The sequence below is a fragment of the Taudactylus pleione genome, unplaced genomic scaffold, assembly GCF_031769625.1.
Source record: "Taudactylus pleione unplaced genomic scaffold, aTauple2 ptg000897l, whole genome shotgun sequence".
NCBI classification, from domain to species: Eukaryota; Metazoa; Chordata; class Amphibia; order Anura; family Myobatrachidae; genus Taudactylus; species Taudactylus pleione.
The window spans coordinates 2582355-2593329 of NW_028285298.1; positions in this window are offsets into that span (position 1 = coordinate 2582355).

A 10975-nucleotide genomic window follows, 5' to 3' on the forward strand; every position below is an offset into this window, starting at 1 on the left:
ATAGGAACCTGAAAAATGTTCTAAACTATCATGTTGTCCACCCCAAAAAAGGAAAATGACATTGGTACTGGGAGGGGTTTCTTGTGCCTGTTTGCCTTCAAAATACAACACACAATCTGTAGTGAGATTCTGTGGCAATCCTTGCTTGAAGAGTCTACTTATGTCAGTGTAAAGAATCTTGGATTTACTAAAAACGCATGAGACAGAGCGTGAATTAAAACTGATTTAATTGTAAACAATTAGAAAAAAAAACAAAAAAAAAACTAATTCCTAAGGAGGACCGCCAGATGGTCAAGGCCCTGCAGAAGCCCGGTGACTTGCTCCCGCATACGTGCCACACACTGACAGATTTCTGCCCGACGCCTCTGTTCCTCTGTGGGTGACAAAAGTTTGGGGATTAATAAATCAATAATGAAGCAACATTCTAAAAAAACTCAAAACAAGCAAACCAAAACTTAAAAGCTTGTGGCCAAAAAAAACATTACACGGATAAAACCCAGCACCCCAAAATGTCCTAGGCCAAAAATACAAGGGCCCTAAAAAAATGCACACAGGTGTGATATGTGTATGGTGAAATCAGCAGGAACAGGTAAAGACAACCCCCAAAAATACCCTAAGGCGACAGAAAGCCAAAAAAAATGGGGACGACACATGATTACATACAAACAGTTTGTGGTGCCCAAAATAAAATAAAAAAACATACCGTTCGGCAAAACGCCAGAGCGAGAAGCCACTCCCTGGACCACCTCGGAGGTGGCTACATTCCCCAAACCTAGGGGCAGGGTGTTTGAAGAATCCTGGCAGGGGGAATTTGGAGGAGGGGCGGATGGAGGAGAGGGGGAATTGGGCTGGAGGGGAAGTAGACCAGAAATCTCGGCCACAGGGTCTGGGGAGGAGGGGGTAATTGAGGAATTGGGGGTTGGAGAGAGGGGCCGGGACCGGCGTCTTGTCTGGCGATGATGCCGTAGTCTTTGCTGTGCCCCTAAAAGATGAAAAAAATATTGTGGTTAGTTTCAACAGGAATCCAAAATAAGAAATAAAAAAAAACAAAAAATGTACAATGACTAAATAGGACAGACATGAAAACATGCACATGCAGATATGACTACAATGACTAAATAGGACAGACATGAAAACATGCACATGCAGATATGACTGCAATGACTAAATAGGACAGACATGAAAACATGCACATGCAGATATGACTACAATGACTAAATAGGACAGACATGAAAACATGCACATGCAGATATAACTACAATGACTAAATAGGACAGACATGAAAACATGCACATGCAGATATGACTACAATGACTAAATAGGACAGACATGAAAACATGCACATGCAGATATGACTACAATGACTAAATAGGACAGACATGAAAACATGCACATGCAGATATGACTACAATGACTAAATAGGACAGACATGAAAACATGCACATGCAGATATGACTACAATGACTAAATAGGACAGACATGAAAACATGCACATGCAGATATGACTACAATGACTAAATAGGACAGACATGAAAACATTCACATGCAGATATGACTACAATGACTAAATAGGACAGACATGAAAACATGCACATGCAGATATGACTACAATGACTAAATAGGACAGACATGAAAACATGCACACGCAGTTAGGGCCCACAAGATAAACTTGAAAACCACAGTCCATAAAACTTACTTTCCTCGATCTGCATGCGAAAGCATGCCAGCAAGCGGGGCGTACGCCGGTGCAGGTCCGACCACCTGCGCTCCAGCTGGCCAATATGTCGGCGTGAGCCGAAGGAGCGCAGGCGGCGACGTACCTCCGCATATGCGGAACGCTTTCGGCTATTTGAGATGGGTGGAGGCTGACTGGTGATCCGCCTGTCCATCACCTCCGTCAGCACCAGCAGTTCGCGCCTGATGAATGCGGCGGATCTCATGATGGCAATGGTGTTTTTTTAGAAAATTATTTTTAATAAAGCACCCAAAAAAAATTGATTGGCTAATGTATTTGGGAAATTAACAGGACAAATTCTATTGGTTAGTGTATGAGTCATGTGTTCGACAGGGCCACAAATCTCTTGAGAGTTATGATAGGCTTGAGGCAGTGACATGCGTAAGCAAATTTAAATAAAGAAATGAACCACAGAAAATTTGTGGGGATACAAACAAATAGAACAATTGTTTAATTGGGGCTAACATGTCTTTTGAACAATAAAAGCGAAGGTTTCAGCCGTACGTATTCTGCGAGTAAACACAAACACGGACAAGATTAAAGTTTATTGCATTGTGTTGAAAAAAAACAACAATTAAGCTAATTGATACATTGATTGGCATGATACGATTGAGGGAGGTAGGCAGAATAAACGAGCAGGTAATCGGAATCTGACAGGCCCACTTCCAGTTTGTACTTGTGCGTGCGTTCCCTTCAAGCCATTTCGGGGATGTACGCTCGCTATTTGGCACGCTCGTTAGTTAGAGGAGGGGTCGCCTGAGTTTGGGGCGGATTTTTAGCTGCGTACGAAAATACGAGCGAGTGCTTGAATTTAAATATTTTTTTACGTACGCCGAACGTACGTACGCCCACTTGCGAGTGGGTCTGAATCAGGGCCATAGGCTTTAGTGTTTTAGATCATATAACTTTATAATCTGTTAGGACAACATTTCTGCTATGTTTAAGATTAAACAAAAAAAACTTTTTGTAACCTAATAACTTATTGATCATAAATTAATTAAAAAACAATTCATTGGTTGCAGCCCGTGGCTGTTAAATTGATCATAGATTAATTAAAAAACTATTCACTGGGTGCAGCTCCTGGCTGTTAAATTGATCATAACTTAATTAAAAAACAATTCATTGGGTGCAGCCCCTGGCTGTTAAACTGATGATAAATTAATTACAAAACAATTCATTGGGTGCTGCCCCTGGCTGTTAAATTGATCATAAATTAATTAAAAAAAATCATTGGTTCCTAAACCAACCATAACATTAATTTAAAATGTCATGCAGCAATGCCCCAATCAGCACGTAATGGAATGGAAAAAGGTGCAAGATGGAATCGTCCTTGGGCCCTCCCACCCACCCTTATGTTGTATACGCAACAGGACAGTTTAACAAACCAATCATTTCAGCGACAAGGACTGTCAATTGTGGCTGAAATGATTGGTTTGTTTGGACCCCCATAAAACAAGCTGCCAATGTGCTTTGGACATGGAAATGAAAATGATCCCATACACAAACTGCCTTTACATTACAAGTTGTCATCACCCCCTTCATCCCCATCAGTGTGTACATCCTTTCTTCACACAATATTAATTCGTCCCCACTGGATTCTACCATAGGCGCCTGTCATTTTTTGATGTAAATGTTGATCTTCCTGTGGAATTTGTAATTCATTTTAATGAACATCATCTTTTCCACATTTTGAGGAAGTAACCTCCTACTCACTACTACACTACCCACCCTCCCTGTTCAGTCTCCACAGCCAGAGTGAAATGGCGTCTGTCACGTGGTCCCTATATACTACATTGATCATAAAGATGAAAGCTCGCGAACCGCGAGATTTCCAACTCTATGGTTTTGCCTCGGTTTTGAGATCCGAGTAAGGCGGGAACCTCTGAGCCTGCTTGGATCCGACTCGGATATGCTAAATTCGGGTGGGTTCAGTTCTCTGGGAACCGAACCCGCTCATCTCTTCTAGCAGTACACTGTGAAGGAGTGAAGAATCCAAGTTTTTATGCTGCCAATATTAAACACAGGAAGAGAGGATAAAAAACAGGCAGCTCTGTAATTATATATTCTTAGCTGCAGTATTTAATAACAAGGAGAGGAAGCTGGTTGTTCTGCACTGCCAGCAGTAAACACAGGCAGGAGGGAGGAGACAGGTAGCTTCACAAGTATGGCTGTAAGGACTCAAGCAGGGGAGACGAGAGGGGTTCTGCACAGGATCACTACTCACTCTAAACAGCTCCAGGACACTCCAACAGTGGCAGCACAGGGTAGAAGTGCTGCACACCAACAGACAGCCAGGTATCTGGGCTCAGGGTGGCAGATCAGGATAATTGATCAGGGAGCTCCAACAAGTTGCTTCCTACTCCTTTGCAGCCGTGGCCACGCCCCCCCAGAGACTTATATATTCAATACCCTCACCATGTTGTCCTGAGGAAGGGGTGTAAGACCCCGAAAAGTTTACCCACATTAAACAACCCCTATGGTGAGGGTATTGAATTTATAAGTCTCCGAACCTTCATTCATGGAAGTATAAATTAGGGGTGCTGACCCCAAAGGAAGGCACTGGAGCCAGTATATATATATAATTTGCACCGACCCTGTGTTTTGGTTTTGAATCTATATCTCCGCTGGTTTTGGATCTGGATTGGTTTTACCAAAACCGGCCTTCGTGTTTTGTTTTTTCTATTTCTTAAAAAATCATAAAAACCGCTAAAATCACATAAAATTGGCCTGTTTTTGTTCCTACAGTATTATTAACCTCAATAACATTTATTTCCACTCGTTTCCTGTAAATTTTGACAACCTCACACGTCACTATATTGTTTTCATCCAGTTTAGGCCCTAAAGCTAGCTGGCTGACTAAGTTAAGCGGCAGCAGTGGGCGGCACAAACACGTGGCAGTTCAACTTCCATTATGGCAAATCAGGAAACAAATGTTTTTATTAGAGAGGGAATTGGAGTATGTGTGTAGTTGAAAGCAGGGACAGAAAGGGTTGATTGTAGGGGTGAGCGGGTTCGGATTTCTGAAATCCGAACCCCCCCGAGCCCTCCTGATCCGAGTCCGATCCGAGTCAGGCTCGACTTTTCCCGCCTGACTCGGATTCTGAAATCGAGGCAAAACGTCATCATCCCGCCTTCCGAGTCTCGCGGGTTTTGGATCCTATATAAGGTACCCGCGTCGGCGCCATTTTCTCACTCAGCTGTGGACAGTGAAGAGGGAGGGTGGGAGTTAGGGCTGGCTGGGCTGTGTAGTGTAGTGTAGTGCAGAGTAGTGTTGTGCTGTGCTGTGCTGCGCTGTGCTGCTGTTGTCCATAGGGGCTGTGTCCACTACTTCAAAGTCCATAGGGGCTGGCTGTGTTGTGCTGTGCTGCTGTTGTTAATAGGGGCTGTGTCCACTACTTGAAAGTCCATAGGGGCTGGCTGGACTGTGTTGTGCAGTCAGTTGTCCATAGGGGCTGTGTCCACTCCAAAGTCCTGTGCAGTGTCCCAGTCCTAAAGGGGTGCTGTAGTGTTGTCCAGGGGGTGCTCTGTCCATCAGGGGTGCTCCCCCCAAGTGCTAAAAAAAAATATTTTTTCTGTGTTTGTGAATTGTGTGCGCAGTAGCCGCACGTGCATCAACAAAGTAGTGCCAAGCGTGCGCCTGTGTCATAAGTAAAGGGCCAGCTGGCTTGACCGTTAAAGGGTGCTGTAACCCCCAAAGTACACTCCAAACCAAATAATTTTTTTTTTTCTGTGTTTGTGAATTGTGTGCGCAGTAGCCGCACGTGCATCAACAAAGTAGTGCCAAGCGTGCGCCTGTGTCATAAGTAAAGGGCCGGCTGGCTTGACCATTAAAGGGTGCTGTAACCCCCAAAGTACACTCCAGTCCAAACCAAAAAAAAAATTATTTTCTGTGTTTGTGAATTGTGTGCGCAGTAGCCGCACGTGCATCAACAAAGTAGTGCAAAGCGTGCGCCTGTGTTATAAGTAAAGGGCCGCCTGGCTTGACCGTTAAAGGGTGCTGTAACCCCCAAAGTACACTCCAGTCCAAACCAAATAAAAAAATATTTTCTGTGTTTGTGAATTGTGTGCGCAGTAGCCGCACGTGCATCAACAAAGTAGTGCCAAGCGTGCGCCTGTGTCATAAGTAAAGGGCTGGCTGGCTTGACCGTTAAAGGGTGCTGTAACCCCCAAAGTACACTCCAAACCAAATAAAAAAATATTTTCTGTGTTTGTGAATTGTGTGCGCAGTATCCGCACGTGCATCAACAAAGTAGTGCCAAGCGTGCGCCTGTGTCATAAGTAAAGGGCCGGCTGGTTTGACCATTAAAGGGAGCTGTAACCCCCAAAATAAACTCCAAACCAAATAAAAAATTTTTTTCTGTGTTTGTGAATTGTGTGCGCAGTAGCCGCACGTGCATCATCAAAGTAGTGCCAAGCGTGCGCCTGTGTCATAAGTAAAGGGCCAGCTGTCTTGACCGTTAAAGGGTGCTGTAACCCCCAAAGTACACTCCAGTCCAAACCAAATAAAAAAATATTTTCTGTATTTGTGAATTGTGTGCGCAGTAGCCGCACGTGCATCAACAAAGTAGTGCCAAGCGTGCGCCTGTGTCATAAGTAAAGGGCTGGCTGGCTTGACCGTTAAAGGGTGCTGTAACCCCCAAAGTACACTCCAGTCCAAACCAAATAAAAAAATATTTTCTGTGTTTGTGAATTGTGTGCGCAGTAGCCGCTCGTGCATCAACAAAGTAGTGCCAAGCGTGCGCCTGTGTCCCATAAGTAATGGGCCGGCTGGCTCATTTCTTAAAGGGTGGTGTAACCCACAAAGTGCACTAGTCTCCAACAAAAATAAAAAATTATTTTCTGTGTTTGTGTGCGCCTTAGCCGCACGTATATATCAATATAACATAAATGGAGGACCAAACTTTCTCCGATAAAAATAAAATAGGGAAAGATCAAGAACCACTTCCTCCTAGTGCTGAAGCTGCTGCCACTAGTCATGACATAGACGATAACATGCCATCAACGTCGTCTGCCAAGGCCGATGCCCAATGTCATAGTAAAGGGCACATACAATCCCAAATGACAAAGTTCAGGAAAATGACCTTGAAAAAAACATTTAAATCATCTGAAGAGAAACGTAAACTTGCCAATAAGCCATTTACGACACGGAGTGGCAAGGAACGGCTAAGGTCTTTCCCTATGTTCATGACTAGTGGTTCAGCTTCACATGACGATGGAAGCCCTCCTCCCGCTAAAATAATCAAACGAGTTAAGCTGGCAAAAGCACAGCGAAGAACTGTGCGTTCTAAGAAGATATCACAAATCCCCAAGGAGAGTCCAAGTGTGGTGGCGGTTGCGATGCCTGACCTTCCCAGCACTGGACGGGAAGAGGTGGCTCTTTCCACCATTTGCACGCCCCCTGCAAGTGCTGAAAGGAGCACCCACAGTCCACTTGCTGATATGCAAATTGAAGATGTCACTGTTGAAGTACAACAGGATGAGGATACTGGTGTAGCTGGCACTGAGGAGGAAGTTGGCGAGGATTCTGATGGTGATGTGGTTTGTTTAAATCAGGCTCCGGGGGAGACAGTTGTTGTCCGTGGGATGAAAAAGCCCATCACGGTCATGCCTGGGCAGAAGACCAAACATTCCACCTCTTTGGTCTGGCAATATTTCTATCCAAATCCGGACAACAACTGTCTTGCCATATGTACCATTTGTAAAGGTGAAATAAGTAGGGGTAGGGACGTTAACCACCTAGGAACATCCTCCCTTATACGGCACCTGCAGCGCATTCATAAAAAGTTACTGTCAAGTTCAGAAACTTTGGCTCAGACCGTAAGCAGTCCAGGGTCACCTAAATCCCTTTTTCCTGTTTTATCCAAGGAATCGGTGGATGAGGAGGATGAGGACGACATCTTGCCTCCGTAGAACCAGTTTGTGCAGGGACACATTAATTGCCAGCTTGTTTTGTGGGGGCCCAAACGAACCAATCATTTCAGCCACAGTCATGTGGCAGACCCTGGCGCTGAAATTATTGGTTTGTTAAGTGTGCATGTCCTATTTATACAACATAAGGGTGGGTGGGAGGGCCCAAGGACAATTCCATCTTGCACCTCTTTTTTTTCTTTGCAGTATGTACTGTTTGGAGCCTAGTTTTTCAAACTGCCATCCTGTCTGCCACTGCAGTGTCACTCCTAGATGGGCCACGTGTTTGTGCCGCCCACTCGTGTCGCTTAGCATAGTCATCCAGCTACCTCGGTGCAACCTTTTGGCCATAAAAACAATATTGTGAGGTGTGAGGTGTTCAGAATAGACTGGAAATGAGTGGAAATGAAGGTTATTGAGGTTAATAATAGCATAGGAGCAGAAAAACCCACAAATTCTGTGATTTTAGCTGTTTTTATGCTTTTTTTAAAAAAAATACAGATCCAAAACACAAAACCCAGAACCCAAAACACGGAAGGGTGGTTTTGGCAAAACCAATCCAGATCCAAAACACGAAGAAAGATCCAGATCCAAAACCAAAACACAAAACACGAAAAGTGGCCGGTGCACACCCCTGGTTGATTGGTAGTAAATTGAATTTAATTTTTTGATTCTGAAGCAAATTTATGAGGGAGAAGGGGAGGGGAGACATTTACAAAAAATATTTTACTCATTCACATCAATCCTTGCCCCAGAAGAATCCTTGAGCACCATTACTTAGGAAGGTCCAGAGCCTTGCAACATGTTTCTCAGCTGCAGCTGAGAGAGAGTACCTGTGCCTTACCTGTCTGCCTGGAAGCGCTATTAGCCTGTTACCCTGCCTGCTCCAAACTTGCTGGACTTACCCTGCACCGTCCATTTACCTTTCCCCTGCCTGAGTACCTGAACCTGCTGTTTCCCTGCACCTTGCCTTACACTCTAACTCCCAGCTGGACTTCATTACCTCTGCCTGCACTTCGTTACAGCTCACCATACCAGCATACTGGACACTTCCTGCCTGTCACTATCTGGACATTCTCCCATTTACCCCACCACAGTTATCAAGTGTACTTTAGTGCTAAAACCTGGACTTTTTCTTTTGCCATTTCCATGTCTGCTAAATCACTTATTAAAAGCTCCACCTTTTTATTTAAATCTGCTTCTGTGTCTGCTCCTATCACCACCCCGGGTCCACAACAAACCCAGACCCTCACAGTTTGCACTGGCCCCATGGATTCGGCAACGGAACAGGAGTCTGGAGTGGATTTATTTTGCTGTATTGCTGGTCGTTTAGAAAACCTGGAAACTATGCAGCATCAAATGGCTCAGTTTCTACAAGAGATGTCCAAGCGGCAAGATAATCTGCAAACCTCGTTATCCACCCCTGGGGCATAAGCAACTACACCTCCTCCTGTGCCTGGTAATACAGGGACCAGGTATCCCCTTGTTTACTCCTACATATGCCAAGCAAATTTGACAGCAATCTTAAGCTCTGTCGTGGTTTCTTAAATCAGTGTGACATACACTTTACCTTACAGCTTGATAACTTTCCCACTGCTAGAACTAAAGTGGCATACATTGTGTCTTTGTTATCTGGTTCAGCTTTGTATTGGGCCTCCCCACTCTTGGAACGTTCAGACTCGCTGCTGGATAACTATGCAGACCTTGTGTCATCATTCAGGAGGATTTTTGATGAGCCTGGACACACTGTCAGCATCGTCCAGTATCATGAACCTGAGACAAGGAACCCGTCCTGTCAGCCAATATGACATACAGTTTCAAATCTTGCCATCAGAGCTTAAGTGGAATGAGGAGGCCCTCACCTCAGCCTTTTGGCATGGCCTTTCGGACCGTCTAAAAGATGATCTGTTCACCCGTGAGCTTACCACTAATTTAAATGAGATGATTTCACTCTGCAATAAAATTGACTTACGCTTCAGAGAACGTCAGGCTGAAAAGCACAGAACTGACCGGCAAAAGTTATTCACTCCTCCCTTGCCTACCCATCCACCCCATCCTCCTATAGATGAGGAGCCTATGCAGGTGAACCAAACCCATCTCTCCAAAGAGGAACGTTAGAGAAGGATGCTAAAGAACCTCTGTCTATACTGTGGAGATTCGGGTCACCTGGTGGTCTCCTGCTCCCGTAAATCGGGAAACGCCCATTCCTAACTGACCCTGGGGACATCAAGTTAGGAGTTATGAGCCCATCCCCTAATACTAAAGATTTCAAAATTTCCCTAGCTTTGGATCTTAAGTCTAAGCCTGTTTTCGTTTCTGCTCTATTGGATTCTGGAGCAGCCGGAAACTTCATGACTTCTAGTCTAGTTGATAAACTACAGATTCCTTGTTCATCTCTCAAACACACAATTTCCCTGACCTCTGTAGATGGATGGCCTCTAGCTAAAGGAGTAGTCACCAAGGAAACTCAACCAGTATTAGTCCGTGTTAGGGCACTTCACTCCGAGTCTTTAAAGTTCTTAGTGATACCTGAGGCTTCCCAAAAAATCATTTTAGGACTACCCTGGTTACGCCAGCATTTATTAATTTTTTTATTTATAAATATTTTTTTTTGGCACTTGAGGGGAGAGCACCCCCGAACGAGGCAGCAGCTCCTTGATAAACAACACAGGCAGCACCCCTGCATAGCTACGTTGGTTAAAGTGTGGCTAACATGCGCACACACACACAGAAAAAAACACTTATTTTTTTTATGAATTAATTTTTTTAGGCACTTGAGGGGAGAGCACCCCCCGAACGAGGCAGCAGCCCCTTGATAAATGACACAGGTAGCACCCCTGCGCAGCTACGTTGCTGGTGATAAGTGAGGCTAATGCGCACACACACATAGATAAAAAACACTTTGATTGATTGGTTAATTTTTTTTTGGCACTTGGGAGGGAGAGCACCCCTGAAAGAGGCAGCAGCCTCTTGATAAATGACACAGGCAGCAGCCCTGCACAGCTACGTTGCTGATAAGTGTGGCTAATGCGTACACACACGGAAAAAAAAATAGGATTTTGGTACTTACCGATAAATCCCTTTCTCCGATTCCACAGGGGACACTGGAGCCTCAGTACAATGGGGTATAGAAGTGGGTTAGCCGGGAGCTGGCACCTTTAATAAAAAAACTTGAATGGTGGCTAGCTCCTCCCCCTCTATACCCCCCCAGGTCAGTCTAAACAACTGTGCCCGAGGGGAGCTGGAAATTAAGGAAAAGGAAACAGAGAAGCCACAGCATTCATATATAAAGAAGGTTAATAAAAGACAAACCAACATTCCAATCAGACAACA